Source organism: Drosophila miranda, chromosome XR (assembly GCF_003369915.1).
Source record: "Drosophila miranda strain MSH22 chromosome XR, D.miranda_PacBio2.1, whole genome shotgun sequence".
Classification (NCBI taxonomy): domain Eukaryota; kingdom Metazoa; phylum Arthropoda; class Insecta; order Diptera; family Drosophilidae; genus Drosophila; species Drosophila miranda.
Window position 1 is genome coordinate 21438616 of NC_046674.1, and position 25200 is coordinate 21463815.

Here is a 25200-nt window from a genome sequence, read left to right on the forward strand (position 1 = left end):
ATTACCGTTATTTTATGACGGAAGTACATTTAAGCAGATTTTTTCCACAGGACTCCCTTCAGACCCAAACAAGAAAAAAAGGGCTGCAGAAAAAGAGCGCGCGCGAGAAAATTTAAATATTTTCCTTAACGCGCTGTGCTTTTCATTTGTGCCGTCTCTCTAAAATTTATGACCAACCAAATTGGTATATGCCCTCGTTCCCCCCCTCCCTCCGTCCTTTCCATCCTCTAAAAGGCAGCAGCAATAATAAAGACAATACCGACAGTTCCCTTCGATTGCTATAACAAATAAAAAGAAAAGAAAGGACTCTGACTGCGAGGTCCCTTCGGTTAGCAAAACATTGAAAAGCAAAAACACCTACTATATAAAATCTGACTTAAAGCCACATATTTCATTAATTGAAATTTAATTCAATTGCCAGAAAGATGGAGAGTGCCAAGTGAAAGTCAGGACGCAAAATACGCATAAATTTCAAACGCACACATACCTCGGGGTGAGAGATTCTTTGCCCAAGTAAGTGACTCAATAAATAAATTTACCTGCCAACATCTTTCTGGCAGTCCTGGGGGACTGATTGTTGTTGCCTCTGGTCTTGCTTAGCCAAGGTGGATTTGTGTGGGCCAAGTGGGTGCTGAAAGATCTGAGGAATAGCTTGGAGGCATACGAAAGAAGCGAGCTATAGGCCTGAGAGTTCTTCATTTGAAAACCAAATTATATATGAACAATTTAGAAGGATTTAACGATGGAAAACTAAGGTGTTAGTCGCAGAAATATTATAAATTCTATGATGTAACTCATTTGCAAATACGTATGTATACCTATTTTTTCAAATGAAAGGTAAACAACGCTTCGAATACTCCCCTCGATTCCATTTTAATTCCACGGCTTTGCACTTACTTTTGATGGTCTACTCCTCCGCTTTCAGTGAATTATTATGTGCCATGTGTAATGATCTAATCTAGGCGACAGGCATACATATAACAGCACCCGAGGATGAGCTGGAAAGAAGCCGTGGAAATGCAAACTTGAATTTACCCAACATTAAAACAGTCTGAGAGACACACTCCTGACAGGCGGGACAGGACAGGACAGGGCAAACACAGTGAGGAAACGTAGCAGAGCTGCAACGTTTATTAACTAAGTGAGCTATTCAAAATCAAAGCAGCAGAAAAATGCACTGAGGAGGAGAGCGACTGGCAGTGGAGGGTGGCAGAGTAGGAAAATGTGTCGCCTGATTGTCAGGCAAATGTCAAGCTCAAGCTGCAGCGCGCCTGAGGGTATGCCAAGCCATGTCCCCATCGCTGCCTTTGCCACTGCCTCTGCACCTGCAACAATGTGCAAGACATTTATGGCACGAGATGCCGCTGGCAGCAGGCAAATGCCTTGAGTGGCATCGCAATAGCTGTGGCAGAGGCAGAGGCAGCGGCAGCAACATCCAGGCATTCTAATGCTGCCTCCAAGACATTTCCGTGGTGCGTTTGCCAGAACGTGGAAAGCGCATTAGCTTTGTCATTTATTGTCGCATACTTTGCAGCGACTTTGAGGGGAAAATCTGAAAGGAAAGTTAAAGACAACTTTAAGTTATCCTTTCGGGCACGAGTGTACCCTTTCAGCTCTTCTTCCGAGTGACACTTAACCCATCAAATTGTACACATTTTTAATATGCACTCCAGGGACAACTAAGGAACTGGCTATGTGGAGGCAGCCGAGTGTTGGATTTGGACTCGGGCAAATGTCAAGGTTCCACACGCCTCGTTAGCTGCATTTTCATAATTTATCAAGGCCCTGGCTCTAGCCGGGCTTTAATAAAAGGTTTGAATTTAGAATTTGCCAGTTTTCTAATTTATTTTACATGGCACAGACAAAGACGTGAAGTTCTTTGTTCCTCTCAATATCATCATCTCCTCTCTACTCTTCATCTCTCCGCCTCTGCATAAAAAGTGTGAACAATTTTATTGTGTGGAAAATTTGCTTGCTCACATGAGTCCCCGTCTGTGTATGTAACTGCATGTGTGTGTGTGTGCCCAGCTGCCACTGAGCGGAAAATACTCTTGCATAATTTAAAAGTGCCCGCATCATTCATACGCAGTGTTGTACGCCTCACGTTGTGCTCTATGCTCGGTGCTCGCTGCTCGCTGCTTTGTGCTTTGCCCCGCTGTGCCATGCCCCATGCACCATGCCGAGCGGCCAAGGTAACAATGGTAAGGTCGCTGTTTGTCTGCCTCTTTTTTCGTTTTCGTTTTCGCTTTTTTCCTAGTTTTTCCATTTTCCATTTTCCATTGTTTGTTTTAAAGACTTTTTTCGGCGTGCCTGTTTAGAAGGCCCGCCCGCCCGGATATGTGCAGGAATGTGCGTTGAAATGTTGCATTTTCCGGATTTGTTGCCGCAAAGTTGTGATTGGACTGTGATTCATATAAAGTCTAGTGGGTGGATAATTGGCTTTGGTGTAAATTTTAGGGGAATAATATTTCTACGATATTTTTATTTCTCATACAACAAAATGAGCTTGGTTGTTAACGAAAGTTTCCCCATTTTTGCGTTTGAACTTTCCTTTTAAAGTTAAACTCCACCAGAATTGACTGGCCTAGAAGGCCCTCTTATCTGAACCAATATTTTGACCCACATATGAATCCAATTTTGAAGGCCCTCTAACTCCACTCAAAATCGATAACAGCTTCAAGCCGATTTCAGTTTCAATTTTTGTTGGTTTTCCATAACCTTCAACAAGTACAGCCCGCCCCCCCCCAGATAAATCTCTATAGGCGTATTAGGCGTTCCATTCTATCCTCTCCTGTTCGGGTCGGAGCACGAGTTTGGTTAGCTAATTCCTTGAAAATTCTTAAATTCCCATTTGAGGACACAGAGAAATCCCTTTCAATTGCCACCAATTCCCCGAGTGGTGGACCCACCGCCGACTGCCTGACAATTAAAAAGCTAAAAAACTACAGAAAAAAGTGGGAAATAAAGGCGAACGGAACGAGAGCCCCACTTGAATGCAGCTAACCATGAAAGCGCGTTAAAAAAGCATTGCCTGCACACGGCTCTGCCGCTTTTGTAGCCGAACCCTATCGTCCAGGCCGGCCCATCAAAAATGCATGCAAAATGCCGAACCGAGGGGCAGGGTGGCGGCAGTCAGCAGGCGGCAGGCAGCTCAACAATTTTGCCTATGGACACGGTCCAGCTGAAAAATAGAGAAAAAATATAAATCTTAAATGCCCTGACATGTGTTCACAGAAAAGTTGAAGCTTATAAAAAAAAGAAGGAACCCAAGAGATTTGGTGGATAGAAACTGATAATACCCTTACATACTCAGCGAAAGTCTTTTTATTCGTGATTTCTAGGGAATCATTTAGCAGGATTGGACAAATACTCTTGCAAATATCGCCCAACTTTATTGCAGAGTTTATCCTACTAGAATCTCTCTAGTACCGATAATTCCATGACAGCTATTCAGAATTTAATTGAACTAGAAGGCATGAATATGATCGATTCGATTATTGGAAGAGTTCAAGTTTAGGTTTCAATGTTATCCTCGTCTATGATTTATATTTCAATTGTAAGCGAATTCTCATCAGGGCTGTACGTATTAATGTACATACGAGTATTTAAGAGCACCTATAGAACCTTTTCAGTGCCGAAAAATAGTCAACTTCAAGCAAATACAACCGCCAGCCCGGAGCACTCTGTTCTCCCTGTGCGCTTTGTGAATTATCAAAGGGCCGAAACAAACCTTTGCTCTGAAGGGGGTTGGAGTGGGTGGAGTAGCTGTTTGGGTGTCTAAGTGGGTGGAGTAGCTAGCTAGTTGTGTGTTTCAGTGGGTGGTTCGACTGGGTAGCCCTGCCTTTTGTACATCGGTGTTGCTTAGCAGCAAATTACTTGGCATGTCAGCGAATGTTGACGACGCGTCGACAAATTTTCTTGGCCAAAATAGTTTTCTCCACTCATTTTCCCAGCAGGTAGCGTTTTATTCAATAAACCATTTCTTCAGCTCCATATATGTGTGGCAGCAACAATGTTTATGGGTTTATGCACTCGTATGGGTGTTTGTGTGTTTGTACTCGTATAATATGTAGATTTTGATGGCAAAAAAAAAAAAAACCGAAGCGGTAAATCAGTAAACATGCATTCGCATGGGAGTCCGGGGTAGGCGGTGGCGCTGCTCATGATTTATAAGCAATTTCTCATGTTGCATGCAATCGTGTGGCAAAATGTCGGGGGACAAGTGAGTTAGAGATGAGTTCTTGTTTGGGTGAATATTTCGAGATCATGGAAGGCTTGACTATGGAAAGAACGATCTGGAAATCGTTATATAAGATTCGGCTTTGCCCACAGCTTACTGTAGCATCAGCTGGACATTATAGTATATATCTATATATAGCATATTTCCCCTAAAACTTGTAAGCTTATAATTATTTACATTTGAGGCTATATTTAGACCAAGTCAAGCACATTCCGGGAATAAGCTTAATAAAGGGCAAATCTCATCTGTCTGCGCTCATCTCTATCTTTGGCTTTAGTTGAATAGGCAAATTTCTTAAATTTGCAGACACATACCACCATACCCACTCAACCCATGGACATGGGCAGAAAACGAGGCCCCGAATAGAACCCGGCAAAAATGCTTATATTTTTTATGCGCAAAATAAATTGAACTTGAGGCGAAGTGGATGGATGGGTCCGGGGGTCTGGGGTCCTCGCTAAAGGCAAATCATTTTGGAGTAGACGAAAAGCGACGAAGCGCATAAATTGTTGGCTCGTCTTACACACACACACACACATACATCAGCTTAAAAAATACATCATACAACATACAGCGCATGCCATACATATAAAGCCAAGTGAAGTTTGAAAGAGGCGTCCAAAATGCTTGAGTTGTGTTTTCGCTTTGAGGGATTATACCTGCCGGAAAAAAGGGAGCCCAAGGGGTGCCCAAGGGCAGCCCAAGACGTGGCAGACAGCCACGAACCCACATCCCGCTGAAAGCTCATCTCTAGAGACTCCTGCCTTAAAATTATGATTTATACTTATATTATAATTTTCCTTCTCTTTCTCTATGTTTCCCTCTCTCTAACTCCCTCTCTCTCTCTCTCTCTCTTGTTTTGTAGTTACTGATACCGTGATATTTTCGGATTTAAGTTGAAATTTGTGTGCCTTATCCTTGCCACACCCAGTGCCCCCTAAGGGCAGTATTTTTTCACTTTAATCGCTGTTGCTATTTCGTATATACGAGTCCCGTCTGTGTGCTTGATGTCTCCATAATGTGACACAAAGTGGGGCTTCTCCTTCCGCTACTGGTTCCAATGGGCACATTCATTTCTACATGGCTGTCAAGCGGAAAGGTTCTATCCTTATACGTTATTCTTATACATAGTATTTGTGGTTAGTGCAAATCGATAAAACACCTCAGCTGCCATCGCCATTGCCATTGCCATTGCCGTTGCCGCCGCAGCCTTGCTTGTACTGAAAATGGAAGCGAAGCTCTCTTTTGGTAACTATTTTCTAGCACTAGTTCCCCCCGAGTTTTTTTTGTAGCAATGTTTTCACTTTTTTCCCAAATGATGATGATGATGGGGATGTGGTTGAAAAAATGTCAATGGCTTTGGCCTTGCTCTGTTGATTTCGGGAACATTTTGTGGAAATTACTTGGGCATAAAAATCGATGCCCGATATCGGTTATAATAGCGAACAGGTAACGATGCTTGAACAGATCCAAATGGGTCTTGCGGCTGCTCATTTGGCAATAGGTGAATCGAAAGGGAAAGAGATTTTGAGTGCCTTAAGATGGGAGCACAGAACAGCCGCCGCCCCCCATTATGGGGATAATACAGTAAATGGAAATTCCCCATCAATTGCTATGCGAGACTGCTCGAAGACACACCTGTTCGTTCGCCTTGGGCCACTCTCTGGTGGCCTGGCCAAGGAAAATCGATTCACTCAATTATGGGGGTGCTCGGAACTGCACTCTGGTGCAAGTTTAATGCCAACTGCAATATATTCTCTCTTTGGACAAGAGAGCTTTAAGGCCAGACAATGCTTACGCTGGGAAAATCGTCAGGGGACACCAGCCGGGGGCCATTCTCATTTTGTTTGTAATGTGTCCAATAATAGTGGCATTACGCCCATTTAACATGCACAAACACTGGCAAACGAACACGAACACGGGCACAGATGGCCGACTCTCGACTGTCGATGTCGGTGTCGATGTGCGTGAGTATACGCGTGCATAAAAATGTCCTTAACCCACTAGCACTACCACTATCCGGGGCTAATATTAGCATAATGTGCGTGTGCCTCTGCCCCACTCCAAGAGCGAGTGTGTGTGGGAGTGTGTGTGCAAGTGTGGATAACAAAACCAAAGCCGCTTTTGGTGAGTAGGCGCGTGGCAGGGCAGGCACCGTTTCCCCAAACAGCCAGCAGACAGCAGACAGCAGACAGCAGCCAGCAGCCAGCAGCGGGGCCAGCCACAACCCCACAGTCTCACAGCCCAGAGTTGCCAACATCCTACTGTACTGGCGGCTGCCGTTGCCATAAACAGACAAGCCACATCAACCGTAAATTCCTTTGTATACCCTGCTGCCAGAGGATGTACTGCAATTGATAGAGTACCATGTACTGCTTGGCTTGATACTGGCGATATAAAGATGATTATGGCTTTGTGATCAGAAGGCATCATTTACTGTCATTGTCAAAATTAATGGATCAAAGCCACACAGGAAATATAATCACTACTGGCGCTCTGTATTTCTCTCTGTCCATCTATCTTTCACTTTATATTTTCACTTTCTAGAAAATTTAGATGAAAAATGACTGACAAATCTGCTAAATCAGTTCATCTCTACCTCGTTTTTTATAGAAAACTTTTTAAGGGTATGAGATGTGTCCGGGTAAGCCAGACTTCAATCTTGCTTTCCTGTTAATTTACACACAGCCTATGATGTATGCACTGCCATACTCCGAGCGTATTCTGTCCATTAAAGAAAATGAATCTCACTCCCTGTCTCTTTCTCATTATCGCCCTTTCGCTGCTCTGCTCTCTATCTCTCTTTTCACATATTTATATGCAGTCAGACGGTTCCTATTTTATGCGAAACGATCTGGCGTAAAATGGCCAAACGACATTGATGCAACCGTTTCCGTTCGTCATGCCCTTCCGTTTCATTTCCCTTCGTTCCAGTGCCCCTTTCACCATCTCTTGTCGTGGGCTTCTAGTGCCATTGTGTGCGTTTTTCTGTTTGTGCTAGTGATTGTATTTTTATGTTTGTGTGTGTGTATGTGGAGGCCTGTCCGGTCAAAGATTAAGCACATAATGGGCGCGTGCCCCGGCCATTCTGTGGCTAAGCCTGAGCCGCGTTTTTAATAACATTTTATGCCATTCGGGATCTGGCTCTGGTTCTGGCTCGGGATCCCCCCTTTATTTGGGGCTACGTTCTGCAATAAATGAGCCGTTAAGCGCTTAAAGTTGGCCAAGACCCGCAAATACACACACACATACATGTGTGTATGTGTGTGGCTCTTTACGTGTGGTTGTCTTTTGCGTGCAAGGCCTTTTATTGCCGCTTTATTGTGGCCAAGTGGCGGTGCCTGGCCTGGCCCAAAGAAGCGGCCAAGTTAAGCGTCATAAACGGGTTAATGACTTGGAAGTTGCTTTTAATACGTACAAAAAATGTTGAGCATTTGCCGTTGTCTGCCTCGACTGGCACTCAAGTGTTCGACTCGGCTCTTGAGGCCGTCTTTATCGTCGTCGTGGGCCCGCTCACATGCTGCTCCATTCTTCATGCTTTATCGACGGCCTTTCCCCTTTTGGCCCCGGCTTTTATCAATTTAATGTCGCTTGTTTGCTTTGGCACCAGTCGCCGTATGATTATTTTTTTATGGCTAATTTTTAATTTGTTTGCGAACATTTTCAGAGGATGTAACCCCTTGCCTTGGCTTGCCCTGCCTTGCCCTTCCTTTATCGGCGGCTGTCAGTGCTGGCAGTTTATTTCAGTTTTCCGACATTTTTCTGCATCCCTGAATGGACAACCAGTTGCAGAGTTTTCCCTCTTTCTCTCTCTCTCTCTGTGTCTCTCTATCTCTCTCTTTCTCGCTGCCATTTCCTGTTGTGTTCTCAATTGTTAAGCATTTCCGCTTCCGTTGCCTACAAATGGGCGCCCATTTTTATTTAACACTACGAATGGGTGCTCTTTTTGTTCGGGGCCTGCCGCTGCCGCTGCGCCTTTCCCATCCCATGTGTGTATGTGTTAAGGGGCATAAATATTTTATGAAGCTATTTTTTGATTTATGCCTCCATGTGGCAGGCATTTAGGTGTTAATAGTTGCGTGTTATATTCTTAATGTCTGCCTCTTTCAGTCCTCATTTCGAATGCCCACAACTGTAGTGCGGGCCCCAATCATTAAAAACAGTTTTGGAATAATTATATACTAAATTTAGTAATGTTTTGATTGTGTTTAACATGGCGAGAGAGGAGTAACAGCTGGAGTAGCAGCAGAAATCCCAGCCTTACGTAACACACAACAAAAAGAGCTTAAAAACTGATTCCCTTTAACATGTATCTAAAGAGTTCTCTTAAAAATAACTTTCCTTTGATCTTTTGTGTTTATTTTCTGGTTATTGTATAAATTAGCAGAAACAGGACACCTTTTAGAGCACATGTCATATAACATGACAGAGATCTCCTCTTCCTTTGACACAACTCCGTCCATAGCCCTTCTACATTTCCCTTTCATACGTGTATGTGTGTACTTATATAAACCACAGCTCATCAGGCAACTCATCTACCGTTGCGGCCATTAAAAGATATCAAGCAATTCAAAACATATTCGAAGTCCTACGGCTGATGGCTGGAAAATAAAGTAAAACAAAAATTCATTTTGACGTCTGCTTTCGTTGCTCTCAATCCTCCCACTAGCTGGCTCCCTTCTGCCATCTGCCATCTCCTTCTTCGTCTTCTTTTTATACTCGTTTTATGGCTCACTTTTTATTTGGCTTTCGTTTTGTGTCTCACGTGCACTTCATTTTGTAATTACCTCGGGCCCCGAATGTGGCAACGTTCTAAAAATGACAGAATGTTTAAAATTGCCTTTTGTAAAGAACATCAGTGAATAAATTTACACACACACACACACACGTGTATAGAAAGAGAGGCACACACACATGGACACACACAGACTGAACACAGACAGCACACGACTTCCGTTCGCCATTTGCATTGGGGGCGAGTGTAGGGAAAGGGAAGGGCAGCAGAAGCTGGCAAAGTCACGTCGCAGCATTTTGACTCCTGGTCTCACTCGGTCTCTGGTGCCTGCTTTCCTTTTCCTTCCTTTTATGCGCCTAAAAGTATGCACAAGTTAATTTGATTTCGCTGTAAGTCAGACACAAAACTAAACCCGCTCGTCGCCCTGCCAACTCGGGCGAAAAATCAAAATTTCCGCACATTGCCTATTTTTCAAAGGAGCAAGCACACACTCAAACACAGATCCAAACCCAAGGCCATGTATACGAGGGTACAGCGAAATTTATTTGAAATTTATGCCCATGTAAATGTACACGAGTATGGATGCATACGTATGCCTGTCTCCGTGTCTGAGGATTCCGTTGAATCGCTTCTTGATTCAGTAGCCTAAGCGCGGGTCTGTCAATCGAATATACTCGTACTCGTACTCCTCCTCGTATTCGTATATAAAAATGTGTTACTGTACGTGTGTTTGGCTTATCTGGCTTCAATCACGTGCTGCATGGCACTGCTGTCATTCAACGATGTTAAAATTGTACAGCAACCAACCACAGGGAAAGCACAGGCAAGCACAGAAAGAGCGGGGGAAGCATCTGAAGAAATAAATAAATGTAAGGCATAAATACATGCAAATAAAATTAACAAAACCCGAAATAGTGGCAGCCAGCACCAGTTTCGCTGTCCTCCAATTTCATTGGCTTTTTTTTTGCTCCGGCAAATTGTTCGAAAGTTCCGGAAAGGTGTTCTGGCAATCTCTTTGAACGTAAACTTTTCAAAACCAATTGGAAATGAATATTCTTCTTGAGGGAAAAGTTTTGGTAAGAAATTGGAACTGAAAGTATTTTCTTTTTTTAAGGAACTTCTGTATGGACTGTGGGAGAATACAAGCCAAAGAGGTGGCAAAAGATAAAATGATATCTTTCCATAAATATGGTCGTCCAGTCTTTTACCGCTGAAATGTGCGAGAAATCGACTTTGGGAATATCCCCACACAAGTGTGTGGATGAGGGCCGGAAAGTGTGCCCCTCCTGATGTGGCAATTGCTGCTGCCTTATTTGCCGTCACTGGCCCATCCCGCCACTTAATTTCCTTTGGCATTATTTGCATCCGTGGGTAAAACGCTCTCGAATCTGTTGACTTTCTTTATTGGCATTGAAGATAAAAATCAGTTGAATTTCACATGCAGGCAGCTGGTAAATAAAATCAATTTTGAACAGAATATACGTTTATTTATTTATCTGCTTGCGTTTTGTATTTCATTTCGTTTCGCTGGAAATGATTTTAAAGAAATGAATTAAATTATGTCATAAAGGAGAGCAGACACAGACACAGGCGCAGACACAAGACCCAATCCCGAGCCTCGACGGCTGGCAGTAATCCCATTTAGCTCCATCAAATTGTTATTGATTTATTATTTTGGTAATGCAATTTACTGAATCAGGCCCCGGCTCTGAATTATGAGCCGCAAATGGCGTCCACACCGCGGAAAGCACGGAGCACGGAGCACGGAGCGTGTTCCATACGCAGTCGAGTGCCGGGAGCCCGGCGCCCGGAGACCAGAGCAAACGTGACCCTGCGACCGGTCGGCTATCTGGTCACTCAATGAAATGGCTGCGGTTTCTGGTTTGGTTTGGGTATCGCCTCGGTTTGATTCTGGTTTTGTTTTAACTGTTGTCGATCCATTTTTATGCAGTACATATTGAACAGATTAATTGCAGGCTGCCACAGAATGTGGGAGGGATGGGAAGCAAATGGCGCTGCGAGGAATATGAGTGATGTGAACATAATGAAAATCATAATGGAATTATATGGAATGCTTAACAAGTATAATATGTAAAGATTGGCTACAGCCCAGAAGGATATGCTGTAATCCACTTATTTTATTTAATGTTTTAATTATTAAGCAAATATTGAGTGATATTTTCATTCTGGCTTCACGATTATTTAGTGGAAAACCCAGTGCTCATCAGCTAAGATAATTCTCCCTATCGATTATAGCTTCATTGATTTTGTAATCATTATTTTGGCTACCCAAAAACAGTAAACCATTTCTCAATCCATCCTTAAGCACTATCCAACCTTTCTAGGCGGTTGGCCACAAATACCTCTGCCACACCGGAATGTAAATAACTAAAACAAAGATTAAATTGTGCAGAAAAATAACTAAAGCCCAGCCAACTCGAACAGTTTACACTCGGAGAAAACAAGCCCCAAGTCGACCGCAAAAAAAGAACTACTATGGTCAACCACAAAATCCCCAAAAAAGGGCAAAACCAACTTCAGGCTCATAATCATGGACTTGGTCTAGCACTTGATGGGACAGGGACCATCAGGATGAAGGGGCTGTGAATGGAGCCGGGGGCTGGGGCAACTGTCATTTTGGGACTCGAGCTCTCAATGGGCCGTGCAGGCACGAGGCATGTGGAATGAGGCAGGAGATGGAGATGGACTTTCACCTATCTGAGAGGCTTTTCCTTTGGTTAAATGATGTGTGCATTAATCCTTTCAGCATGCTTTTCACATTTTTCTTGTGCTCCTTTTACCCTGTGAGCTCGCTCAATCACTCAGGGCCCTCAGCACCTGTGACAAATGTTCCGGGCATGTGGAGAAATGACAGCAAAAACAGCTAAGAAATCTACACATACCGACTAGAAGATACCTATCACTCGGGAACTGTCCAAGTAAGCCACTTAAAAATATATGAACAGAGAGGGAATTAATAAAATACTTATGCCATCGAGACTAATTCTGGAGTATGTATCTGCTTGGTATGATCTTTAAAGTTGTGGCTTCTATATATGTGTTTCCCTTTGGTTTCGGTAACATTTCCCGCTGACTGTTGCAAGCGTACAGCACACCTTTCGATTCGAAAATTTCTAGGTACAAAAACTACTCTGTACAAGGTCATATATTTTCGTGTCGCTTTGTTGCTTTGCATGCTAATGAAAAATTAAAATTTCCACTACAAAAACTGTGATTCATTAGGCCGGAACAGGCAGGCAGGCAGTGAGGCAGTGGGGCAGGCAAGGGAGAACAAGGCATGCCACGCCAGTGAGGCACTGAGCCAGTGAGGCATTGCCGGTGAATAATAAATAAACACGCTGGCTAATTAAGTGAGGAGGAGCTCGCTCTGGCGCTCCCTGGGTGCCGTGTGCCCCATTTGCATTATACCCATACTTTTGTGCAATTTGCATAGCACACGTGTGTCCTGTGAGAACATTGCCCCATTGCAGGGCCCATTCGCCTGGAAGGGGCAATCGATAGGCGGGAAAGACAGGGCGGGACCGGGCAGGACAGGGCAGAGCAGGGCAGGGGGAGCGGAACATGTGAATTAACCATGACCAGCTGTTGGCTAAATACGAAACGAGTACGACTGCGAGTACGAGTGCGTGACGTCAGCTTCTGGCCATTTATGAATTATGAATTAAAATTCTAGTTAATTAAATGCACACAATCGCATACGAAAATGCTGCGGCACTTTTTGCTGCATTGAAAGGCGCTTAATTTATGTTGCAGGGTTGCAGGGGTATTCTAGCCAGCGGTCTCTACTCTCCCCGAAATCAATTGTGCAGTGTGTGAGCGAGAATGCTCCCTAATTTGCTTTCCTTTTCAGTCTGGGCTGGGCCGCGCCACTCGCATAACAGCATCAATTAGCCATAAATTCTCATTAGCCAAGAGGGAAAGCAATTCCAGACAAACTCAACCATAAATAAGCCCCAGATCCAAAGGGTGGGGGGTAGAATGCGGAATAACCGCAAGCAGTTGCAGATGGAAGCCCATCGCTCAGATGGAGACGGAGGCGGCAAACCGAAATAATATTAGACACTTCACACCATGCCCCACTACTATTCTGATTAGAGGCGACTGGGGTGGACTGGAGTGGCGTGGAGCCATCATAGAGGGGATGAGATTTGGGTGTTCCCCCTGTTTGGTGGGGCGGGGGGTCATACAATTCACAATTACAATTATTTTTCCTAGTTTCCCGTTTTCCGTTTCCTGCTTCCAGAGGCGGCTGCTGCTACTGCTGCTGCGACGCATAAAAATCGCAGCTGTCAGTTCAAAAAGCCAAAAACTTCAGCAACAGCATCAATTTTCCACACGCCAGCGAATTTTAGCGCCACCAATTCAGCCACACACACAGATACACACACTCACTCTCGCACAGAGATCAGGCATGGACATAGCCTCACACACACACACAAACCCACGGATACACGTATACGCACACAAACACAATTGGGGAAGACATGTGAACGCAATTTTCACGTGCAAACTTTGCTCTTCCAAAAGGCAACAAACAAGCGGAGCAAATAAACCAAGTGAAATGTGTGCTGGGGAATTGATTTAGACGAAGTTTAGATACTCTCTCTCTCTCTCGCTCTCTATCTCTGTCTCTGGAGAGGGAGATTCGAGAGGATAGATTTCAATGAGAAAGATGGAGTGGTAGAGTCCATGGGTTAAAGCAGCATCAGGTAAACTATTAATATATATAAAAGCAGGTGTAGAAAAGTTGTGATAAAGATTTGAGATAAATCACGTTCACATCATAAACTGAAAGTTTTAGTGAAGTGAGGAATTTCTGCATTTCATGGCGATGCACCCAAAAGAAGGTAATCAGAAAAATCCCCTCCAGTCTAACATGAGAAAGAAAGAGAAGGGGAGAGCGCGTGGGAGAGTGAAAGAAGGAGACAAAACGATGACCAAGCCGATGACGATCTTATTATACTCCCGCCAGGAAACCCGCCACTGTAGGGCATCCATAAAACAAGTGTAGCGCTGTGGCGTGGCATAAGTTGGGGCAAATAAAGTAAAGTAAGCTGCACAATTTTATTTCGTGCGTTTCGGGCATGCTCCATGCTCCATGTTCCGGGAGTGGGGCAGAGAGAGAGTTCTGTCAGCAGGCGGGCATGAGGCTTGTGGGGCCGCCCGCGCCCTGCCAGCTAATCTCAACAAACAAAGCGTGAAACTAACAATTCTGCAAATACAGACAAAACCGCACACTGGCACACAAAGACACAGAGCGAGAATGAGACAGAGACGGACAGGCAGAGACACACCCGCTAAGGCTAGGGCGGGAGAAGGAAGCACAGAAGAAAAACTTTGTCTTGCTCATTCGCGGGCTAAGATGAAACTTTATTTCACTGTGGAAGAGAGAGTTCGGGCCATCGAATTTATTTTCATGTCAGAGGAGAATTCTCTCTCCCTTCTAGGTTTTCCCCCCACTTTAGAGAGTCACATTTAGGATTGGCGTTAAATTGGCAAAAGGCGATGGCTAAGCAAATAATGAACTTGCTAATTTGCCCTGCCAGTGCCAGTGCCAGTCCCAGTGCCAGTGCGATGGCGTCTAATTCTAATTCCCTCCTGCAACGCGGCGTATGAGTGATGTTTAAACCGGCATTAAGCATACGCCACTAGGTACTCCTTAAAGCTCCTGAGGTGGGCCCCATAATAGGGCTAAACCACAGGAAACAAAAAGAACAAAAAAAAACCTTGGATAAAAGGCCAACAGGCAGCGAGAAGCGCGAGCAACAAGCGGCTGAGGCTCCAAGAGGCTAAGCTCTAATTTTCTCACGTACTTGTAAATTTTGCGGAAAACCGCAACAAATTCACTTATAAAAGTAATCTAGAAAGCGCGTACACAACCGGAAGCACAAAAAGGCGCAAGAAACATAAGAAAAATCCCGAGCAGCAACGAGCGGAAACAAAAAAGCGCACAGAACTCGCGTCGTGTAAAGAATGGCGTTTGTCGCGACACGGCGACAACTTTGGCTACTAAGCATGCGGGATGGTAGAAGAGGTGGTGGGAAAGAGACAGAGAGCGTGGGGAGACGTGGGAAGACGGACGAGGAGGTAAAAGCAGAGTGAAGCTTGCGACTGAAGCAGGAAGGGTCTACTAAGCTTAAAGCGGCCCTCACTTTATCACAGATTTAAAACGAAATGAATGTAAGCACATTAAAGGACTTGGACTGGGGACTCTTATTAAAGGTTCACAAGGAAGGACTTGAAAAGATACTACATATAGCCCAAGGGTGGACGGACGGACGATGGCAAATGGGCGGCGGGTCTGTCAGACGGAATGAAAAAGTTTTAAATGCAAAGTTAGTTTATGCAGAAAACAAAAAAGGATTTAATTGGAGAGCGATTTGTAGGGCGGTTAAGAACCAGACAAGTTGGTCTTATCATTTTGTTTAAATGGGGACAGATCCATTAAGGACATAATTTAGAGAGAGAGAGAGAGAGAGAGAGAGAGAGAGAGAGAGAGAGAGAGAGAGTCTTAGGTTGATAAGAGTTCTTAGAAAGATCAAAGAGATATATAAAATTTAACAATGAACAGTGATCAATCCTGATATAAATCCCTTCAAAAAGCTCCTACCGTTCTTTTATTTACTGCAGCTTTCGGTTATTAAAAATGATTTTCTTAGCCTTTGGTTCCCTTTATCCAATATCTCCAAATGGGTTGGTTAATGTAGTCATTTCTTTTGGTAAAAGTTTAAAATTTTAGCAGAAGTTTTCGCCGCTTATCGAAACCATTAACCGAAAGACCATTCAAAGTCAAACAATTCCATTTGTTGTGTCTGTTTTGTGTGGATTTTTTGGGGTATACTCCAACTGGTATTTAGAGCCACTCGAAATCCGCAACAAATGAATATTAAATAACCTGATAAGTTTGTACAGAAATGTGGCCTCCAGCTGTAACCTCATTTCCCTTCATCTCTGGAGGGGAAAGATCTGCAATTAGAAAAACACATTTTTTTGTCTGTTTCGCTGTTGAAAATTCGTTACGGACAAGCGTTGAAGGCAGGTCTGAAAAGTCGGTGGCAACAAATCCAATTTTCAGCTGCAAAGAAAAAAGTTAAGTTATCAAAAAAGAGGAAAATAAATTGTTGCTCGACAGAGAAAGTTGGCTGTCAGACGGAGACTACAAGGACAATGGCAGGCTAGGATATCCAAGTCCAGGTTCTCCCATTCTATCCCCGCAGCTATGTGTCACAATTTCCCAAAGTGGGACCTTCATCATTATTACGGCGGAAACTTTCGGCGATGCTTTTAATAAACTTTTACTTGCCATTTGGCCATTCGGCATTTATGCAAATTGCAAATACACAAACATCGAGAGCGAGGGCCAAAACCAGAGCCAATGCCAGTGCCAGGACCAGGGCCAATAACAACAAATTTCAATTATGCCATCAAATCTATTTAGGTGTATAAATATTTGGAAATTTTCTGCCGCCTGCCTCTCAGGGGCTTGTGGTGTGTAATTTACAGATTTTCTTGTTGAGATTGTGGCCAAAGTTTGCCTCCTCCCGCTGTCTTCCTTCCACCACCAATTGTGCGTAGTTTTTTGGGTCATAATTGGCCCGCCAGCCGAGCCTGAAGAGTCAATAAGCGGTTCGAGCGCCGCTGAAGTGAATTCTTGGCATTGAATATTTTACAACTCATTGTTGTGTGGCATGTGGTGCTTGCCACGAGGCGCTGCTTTAATGCTTGCTTCATTTGATTTCGTTTCAATTAGACTGGTAGTCAAAGCAGCTTTTGCCCTCCAGAGACTGTTTCAAGTTCATTAACAAAATGAAGGCAAGGCAGCTTCTGGCACTTGAGAAGGGCCTCGGGTGATGGGCGCGCCAAATGTTGCCTACTTTCAGGCGCCGCATTCAATCAATTATGCTTGCGTGTGCGTGTGTCTTTGAATGGGGGTGTGTGCGGGTGTGAGTGAGTGTGTATTTGTACTCTTGGTCAATTTGGTTAATTAATAAAAATGTTAACAATGAATAAGGGCCGAAACTTGAATTGAATAGAATTCAGAGGATTCGATGTATATTCTTTTACTTTTCTACTTTGTACAGAGTTAAGGTGCTTTTTCTTCAGAAACTAAAAAGGTGTTCAAGGAAAGCGAACACCTCAAGAGATCCAAGAAGCCAAAAACCTATCATAATGTTCAACTGAAGTTTCGGTATATGAAAAAGCTGATTGAGCCTGTAAGATTGATCTGTAAAATCGTTTAGCTGCAGGATGCTCCCTAAGGATTACATTTGCAAAAAATACAAGAGACCAACTTGATTAACTAAATATACAAGAGAATATCTGATGTACATATTTCCTTAAGTATTATATCTCTGCTTACCACTCTACGGAGGGGGCGGGCTTTGATGCGAAGAAATCAATCATGGCAACACTTGGCCCATTCGTTGCCACTTCCCCCCACATTTGGCAGGACATGTTCTCACATGGTCCTGAAGTGGCTGGGTCATTTACTTTATTGATTACAACTTTTTCTTGTTTCCCGATTGCCACAACCACAACGGCAACAGCAACAGAAACAGCAACAGTAACAGTAATATGAGTGGGTGGAGTGGGGGAATGGCTACCACAATAACTAGCAGGATACTGGATGCGGTATACTGAACAGTGCTACCACCAAAGCCAAGAGAAAGTAGCAAATGTTTTCCACACACACACACACACACACGGAGACAAAAGTTGCCTTGATTAAACCTGATTTTGTGTGGGAAATACGAGGGAGTTTTCATTCCCGGAGAGGACGGCTACGGCTACTGGCCACGACATGTACTAGCTTTTGTTTTTCAGCTCTAATGGCTGGGAATTGCATAAATAAATTTTCAATTCGCATCTGTCTGGCAATCACTACAAATAAATAAAGTGAAGGCAGCATAAAACTGTCATAATTTATGAAGTTTATCATTTTCCTGGATGTTTTTCTTCTTTTTTCTCCTTTTGTGGTTAAGGTTGAGGGCACGCGGCACGCGGCACTGAGCAGGGGGCACCCAAAACGCATTTGTGTCAATTTAAATTTATGTAAACATAAAATGGCCGACCAACCAACAGCAAAAAAAAAAAACACCCCTCGAAAACGTCCTGTATGAGAAATGTGGTCACTCCACTTGGATATCACATTTTTCATGCGCCTTTTGTACTCTTTTTTATTGGGTATAATGATTGGGTAATAAATTTGGGCAGCCTGGAAGGCTATGGTGGGAAAATGATATGATGTCTGGTGTGAAGCTTGGTCGGATGATAAAAATACAAATTTGTTTTGTGGTAAAATAAATGTGAGATTTCCAGAGAATATCTGCAAAAAAACCAACAAACCTAAACAATTGAAGAGTATTCGAAATTCCATAGAAATAAAAGAAGAAAAATATACCCTGTTGGTTATCCAACAGCTAGAGTCCCTTCATTTTCTTTATGATTTAATGCGCGCGGCACGCCGTAACGTTCACTTGGGCCAGGCCATGGACAACACGATAAAACTCCGCAACAGCCAGAGGAATATCAATATGCGACGGGATGGAACGGGACAAGACGCAGCAGGATGAGAGAGGTAGTGGGGCCAGAAAAAGGACAGAACACGACAGGACAGGAGGACAGCAGGACAGCTGGATACGCTTTTCCTTGGCCGCCTGCGCACTTTTGACATTTCATTATCCTGTTAAGTATTCAAAAGTCAAGCAGGCAGGAACAAACGCAGACACAGACACACACACAGACCCTGTTCGCATGTCTGGGCCATGGCCAAGGCAAAACCGAAGCCAAAACCAAGCCCAAACCCCAGGCCGGAATCAGGCCGGAACCCCACCCCACCCCACTCCTCCCTCACTCCATCCACTGCTGTTGCTGTCCTGCTGCGTTACCAGCTTATCATTTATGCCAAACGCGTACTTTTTGGCTTTTAGTCCGTCTCTTTCTCCTGTTCCGTCGTTTGTTTTGTCTGCCTGTAATGCCATGCGGAATTGCCTTTGTGTCCTTGGCGTTTATGACATTGTATTCGACTCTCTCTCTGTGTGTGTGATTTTGTGCGTGTGTGTGCGTGTGTATAAATTACATTACATAACAAGCAATATAACAAACGATAACAAACACCTTGTGACAAAGAAATGACAATGAGCAAATATGAGAAGAGAAACGAGCGAGGAGTGAACAATTTAATATAAAAATGTTTCATCGATTTTGAATCTGCAGTGTCTGCTTTATGTCCTGGCAAAATTATCAAATGCTTCCGTGCTTCCAATATCCTGGCATATGGTATAGCAACTCCATCGATTGATTGATTGATTTACGGACAACAAATCCAACCCAAAAAGCAATTAAAATCTGCACACTAAACCTCCTTCCCGTTCCCGTTCCCCTTCCCCTTCCCCACCGTCCAACTAAATAGTTCTTCAAATCAATTTGTCTATAGCTGTTCCTTTGCACCCACTCCGACCCGTAGATACATATATTTAGAAGATCCCTATCTCAATAAAGCAATCAGTGGCACCCGGGCTGAAAAGTGTGGTAATACAGAAATTTCCTCGTCTTTTTTTCCCATTTTGCAGGTCAGTCGAGAGGCAGCCTTGGGGTAGGAGCAGAAACAGGGGGCAGGAGCAGCCAATGCAACCTGCACAGACATCATTAGAAGTGAACGCCAACCACACGTGAGTAACTCGAGGGTGTGCCTACATGTGCATGTGCGGGACAGGGAGGGGGAGGGAGGAGGGAGGAGGGTAGTGTAGTGGTACACTATATCGACACTATATATCTTGGACATGTGTTGGCCATCAACTTATGCAATCAACGATTTGGCTTTGACCGGGGCAAACTGGCTCTCACTGCCGCTGGGTGCTATGTAAACCAGCAGCCACACAGCAAAGACGTAGACGTAGACGAAGACCCGGAGATGGAGACAGAGACCCGGAGACGACCCGGACAAATGTTTATTTAAGCATAAAGCCACGTACGCTCAAACACAGACATGCACTCACATGTTTAGACATGCATACGAGTAGATGTGGGGATGTGTAGATGTGTGTGTGCTCCTGTTCCACCATCTATGTACTTAGGCACAGCTGTACTTGCAGTCCATGGCTTGGTAATTACATACAGACGACACTTTCCCACTCTTCGTATCCTCAAAGCGCTATCCCCATCCATCCACTTCCATCCCCATCCTAGGGCTGGCTGCTGGATAAATATTTGGTTTAACCTTTTTCCTTTTGTGCGGCTTGGCTCCGGTCGCTTTGTATTTGCCTTTGGTTTTATGGCAGCGCCTGTGTCACTATTTCATTTCATTTCGATTTGAGCCACAGTTCGCCGCAGTCCTTAGCCAGATTTGAACCCTTAATTTATTTGTTTGCGATTTTCTGATATTTTATAATTGAGTTTTTCCTTTTTTACTTCACCTTCACCCTCACCCTCACACCCATTCCCTGATGAGATGAGGGTTCAACCGTAGCCCGGAAAAAGTACCAAAATATACATACATATAAAGCAAACTGTTGATATTTATTGGACAGGACACGTTCACAGAATATACGTATATACGTCTATATGAATCTCTCTTTGCGAGTGTGAGTGCTTAAGTTTGTATGAGAATATGTCCCCTGGGACACTCTCAGCGTCAGCGTCTTGGCTTCCCCAAAAGTTATTGTTATGAATGAATCACTTTGCGCCAGACTTTGTTTCTTTGTGCAAAGGACACGGACACAGACACGTACCTCTGGCAACAGGATATACTTTTGACTTAATTTGATTTCGCCCAAATGAATTTCAATTAGGTTCCAAAATGAAATTTACGCTACGCAAAGTGATTCCGCTGGAAGATAAAAGAGTTGATTGTGGAAAGGCTTCCAGCCAGGACTGGAGTGGAATGAAGTTCAGTTCGCTTTTTATTCCCTACCTTTAGATTGATTATGATTGGTATCTCTTCTGTCTCTTGTAGGTGGAGTAGGTGTCCAAATACCTGGTTCCGCTTTGCCAGTCTGTGCTCCCCTCCCATAGTCGCCCTAAGCCTTTGTTAAGCACCTACACTTAACCATGTCAGGCTTCGATTTATAGCCCCATGAACACTCTCTATATCCACCAGCGTCCTTATATTTCTGAGCCTCAGTCCCTCCCGTTAGTCAGCACTTCTGGGCTGTGTTGGTACTCTGGTTTTCAGGCCAGAATTGATTGATTTCTGTTGTAGTGGAGGCCATAGAGCAGGCTTAGACCCTCACACCCACACCCATACCCACACCCACACACAGTCTCGTCCTACAGTATATTGACACGCAGTCATAAATAAAAACACTCCGATATTCATGCCAATGATTCCTATGTTTTCATCTTCTGTTTTTCCCAAAGCCTTCGCCTTCAGTGTTGTTCGATTCGATTCGACTCGATTGTGAATCGAGAAAAAGCCTGCCTGCGGCTAGAATGTCTCCCAAATACAAATTGTATCACTTAATATTTGTACTTCCTGGCCTGGCCCCCCCATTCCTGTTGTTTCCCCTCCGTGTTGCATGTTGACGCTGCCTGGTTTCTGATCCGTTTGCAGTGGGGTCTGTATGACTCTCGGATTGCTGAGCGTTTTGCTGATGATTTGCGTGTTCCTGAATAATTGATGGAATGACAATCTTTCGATGTGTCAGCATTGTTGTCACGCGTTGTTATCAGCCAGAGCAGAGAGAAGCGGCAACAACATTCTCATCCTCATCATGAGCATCATCATGAGCATCATCCTGAGCATCATCATGATTATCATCGTTATGGATCCAATGTTTGGGATGTCATTGCTGACAGCGGTCGTTGCTTCCACTCAACCTCATCTCCATCCTCATCTCCATCCTCATCGTTATGTGTGCCTTGAATAATAAGACAACGTTGCAATATACTAACTCACTGGCACACTCGTACTCGCACTTCAGGCTCATGAATGATGAGCAGTCAAACAATCAGCTTTTCCCCTCTAGGAATGGGGATATCCACTGATTTGCAGGAGCATAAACCAGGTCGATTCCCAGCCATCAGATGCTAATGCTGTTCCCCATTATGGTTACATTCAAAAATTAAACAAGATTAATTTGTTGGCTCATTTAAAACGGCTTAACAATATCATTAATTTCATTTGCCCCGAACCGAACCAAGGCAAAGCTAAGCAAAGCAATACAAACATATTCAAAGGGACAAACATGGGCTTCAAGCCGCTTTAGGGGCTTACATTTAGGAGAGGGAGAGGGAGGGAGGGCCTAACCACTGGCTGGCCTATCATTAATCAATTTATGGATAAAGAGCCATTTAAAAAGGTCATAAAAGCCTGTCAGCGCAGCCTCCCCTTGTAGTCAGCTTTTTACAACTTTGTAAAAGTTTTCCCCTGATTTTAAGGAGCAGTAAAGATTCTCCCGTGCAAGTTCCAGTCTTTTTTTTTTTAATGTTATCTATTCATTAAACTTAATGATATAGCTCCCTAGAGTTATTATTCTATTTGCTCCGACCCCGACCCAATCTGTCCCATCCTGTTGTTCTTCGCTCTGTTCTTCTCTGTTTTGAAATAATCATCCTCTGCTTTCTTGGTAGATTTTTAAACGGGTTTTTCCTCCTAGTTTTCCTCGTGCTTTGCTCATTTCCGAAGTGACATACACAATTTTTGCCTTGTACGCCTCCGGCTAGCGGTCTGAATGGGCTTGGGCTCCCATAGTTTTCTGAAGGATGCTGGGTGCTCTCTTCCCCTCTTCATCATAATTATAAACACAAAACAGACAACAGCAGGATGGATGCCTGGATAAATGAACGGGCGAGAGGATGAGGATGTCAGTTTTTCCCCTGCACTTTTGCATTCAATGCGAGCAACATGTGGCAGAATATGCTGCCCCACATTTGCAGTTTGCTTTCTTTTCGCAATTAACAGATCAAAATGATGGAGATGGAGATGGTGTTGGTGTTGGTGATGGTGATGGAGGTGGTAGCCTTTTTATCCATTAAAAGAAAACCTTTCAGTTCCACAAGGAAAGGATTCCATTTTTCATGTTCCATGTTGACGAGTGTCAATAGTGATGTTGGACCTGAGTCCTGTGATTCCACAATATTGTTGTCTGCCCTGCCCCATTGCCATTTTCATCTCCATAACCATCTCCGTCTCCATCATCATCGTTCATTGTAATTACGATAATTACAACAAGGACTGGGGCTGCTCCTTAGAGCTGCACCTTAATGAAGCAGCATTCAATGCATTCACAGAGGCACTGCATCAATGGTGCGCATTCACAGCCGGACCAGTGATGCAGTGCCTCTGCCTCTGCCCCTGCCCCTGCCCGTGCCTCGACTGAGTCTCCTTTGGGACATGTGTGGTGGGTGTTTGAATGATGGCCACTCATCCGTTAACAGATTCCTTCTGCAGACTCCAGTAGAGACGTCCACTCCCACTCGGTGTCCTCGTTCTGTTTATCCACTTAGTACCACACCAGGTCCGTGGCGTTAATTGAAATCTTTCGCATTAAGCCGCATTCCCAGTCCCAGTCCCAGTCGCAGTCCCGTTCCCTGGATCGCTTTTGCTTTTAATATCCCCATTTCTGCACTTTGTAGCCGGTCCGCTTATTGTTTCTTGTTGTTGTTGTTGTTATTAAACTTTAATTAAATACCTTTTTAAAATGCTCACGCATGGAGGGAAAATATTTTTTAATGAGATTTTGTGCCTTTTGTGTGTGTAAAAATGAAATATACTCGTACTCATGACACGGCGGCGACGACGGAGGAAACGGGCAGGGCAATACGGCGTATGCGTGTTCTTAGCCATTAAAAAGCGCGTAAATTGATTGCATACAAAGTCCTCTTCCTCTTTCAGACACATTCATGTAAAATAATTACCACTCCCAGGCGTAAGAGATGCACCAAGGCACACATAAATATATCAGAACTCATTTTCTCATTATTGAAAAAGAATTGCCAAAGAACAGGAACCCACGCAACCAGCAGGAAACCCATACCACACTTTCCATTCGAAAAAGTGTGAAAATGCTGATGACATTGGGGAGTTCTTAAGCCCCAGGGAGGCAGGCAGGCATCCTGGCATCCTGGCATCCTGTCGTCCCGGCGATGAGTGCAGGAAGCGGCAATTTAATGTGCTCAGCGGATTCAATTGCAGTTTGGAGTATCCCTGGAGCATCTGCCAGCCTTTATTTGTTTGTTGAGCCATCAATTAGCATAATCATTCGGCCAGAAATTGTTCAATTTATTGCTTTCAATTGTGGGCAAGTGAGATATGGAATGCGTGGCTTTAAAGCAACTTTTTGAATCTTAGTTTCTTTTTCGGACCGGCCACAAAATGCAGAAATGCGCTTTTCATTTCAGAAATGTTGTTAATCAAATATAAAATAAATCAATAGGAATATCCTATCATCCTATGCTATCATGTGATGGAAAAATTCGTTGGTATACCAATAATTCTTCAATGCCACTCGTACGTTCGCTATTTATTTGCATAGAACTGGCATACATATGTTTGGTAATATGTATTTAAAACATTTTCTAATTTTCTTCTAAATTTCCGCATTTAAAAAATGTACATAAGTCCCAGTCATTTATTAGTTTTGTGTCTTAAATTTTCTTTTATAAATTATATTCGTAAATTCTAAAGCCAACCGAATTATTCATGTTTATTCATGTATTCACATTCGGCAACATTTCCACAGCGAAACTTAGTCAAGGTCAGGTCGCTGGCCATTCAAAGAAGTTTGTTTCGTCAATTATATGATTATTTTTTTTTCTTTCATTCAACCTTGCCTTGTAAAAAAAAAAACCAAAAACACAAGCTATAAAGGCAGAAAATATGAAAGGAACGACTAAAAAATACCCTTGAGGAGAAGAGAGTTAATGCATTTGAAGAGTACTTTACAGCTGATGATTAGTTTGAAAATCAGTATCAGTATTCTGCTCCAAAAACCCCAACGGAATGAAGAGTACAAGCAGCTTGGAAATGTTTCTATCTAGTATTTGGCTACAAAAAGTTTGAAGCGAAAAACTTTTTTCAAGTATAATTCGCTCAAATATTAAAGGTGCCGCTATGGCTTTCAGGTGCAGGCGTGAAAACCTCTAGAAAATTGAAAGGAAAAACCCAAACTAAAATGCAAAGCACGGGACAGTGGAGGGGGGGGGGGTGTGTGGGTGGGTGGACAAGGGGCAAACGTAACCATGGACATAGCCATAGCCGTTGCCG

General features: G+C 43.6%; 1 protein-coding gene across 3 annotated transcripts in view; it reads left to right on the plus strand.

The window, feature by feature from the left end:
- The window catches only part of LOC108152403 (basic-leucine zipper transcription factor A), a 46652-nt gene that overhangs the window by 1847 nt on the left and 19605 nt on the right, over positions 1-25200 (plus strand). Inside the window, exons 1-2 of one of the 3 annotated variants that reach the window (XM_033386521.1) lie at positions 495-513; positions 19568-19666. The exons of 1 other annotated variant lie outside the window; for it this stretch is intronic. The gene's annotated coding sequence lies outside the window, so the exon portion shown is untranslated. Of the gene's footprint in view, positions 1-494; positions 514-19567; positions 19667-25200 lie in introns of those variants that run through there. One more of the 3 variants, XM_017281705.2, reaches the window with a different exon arrangement.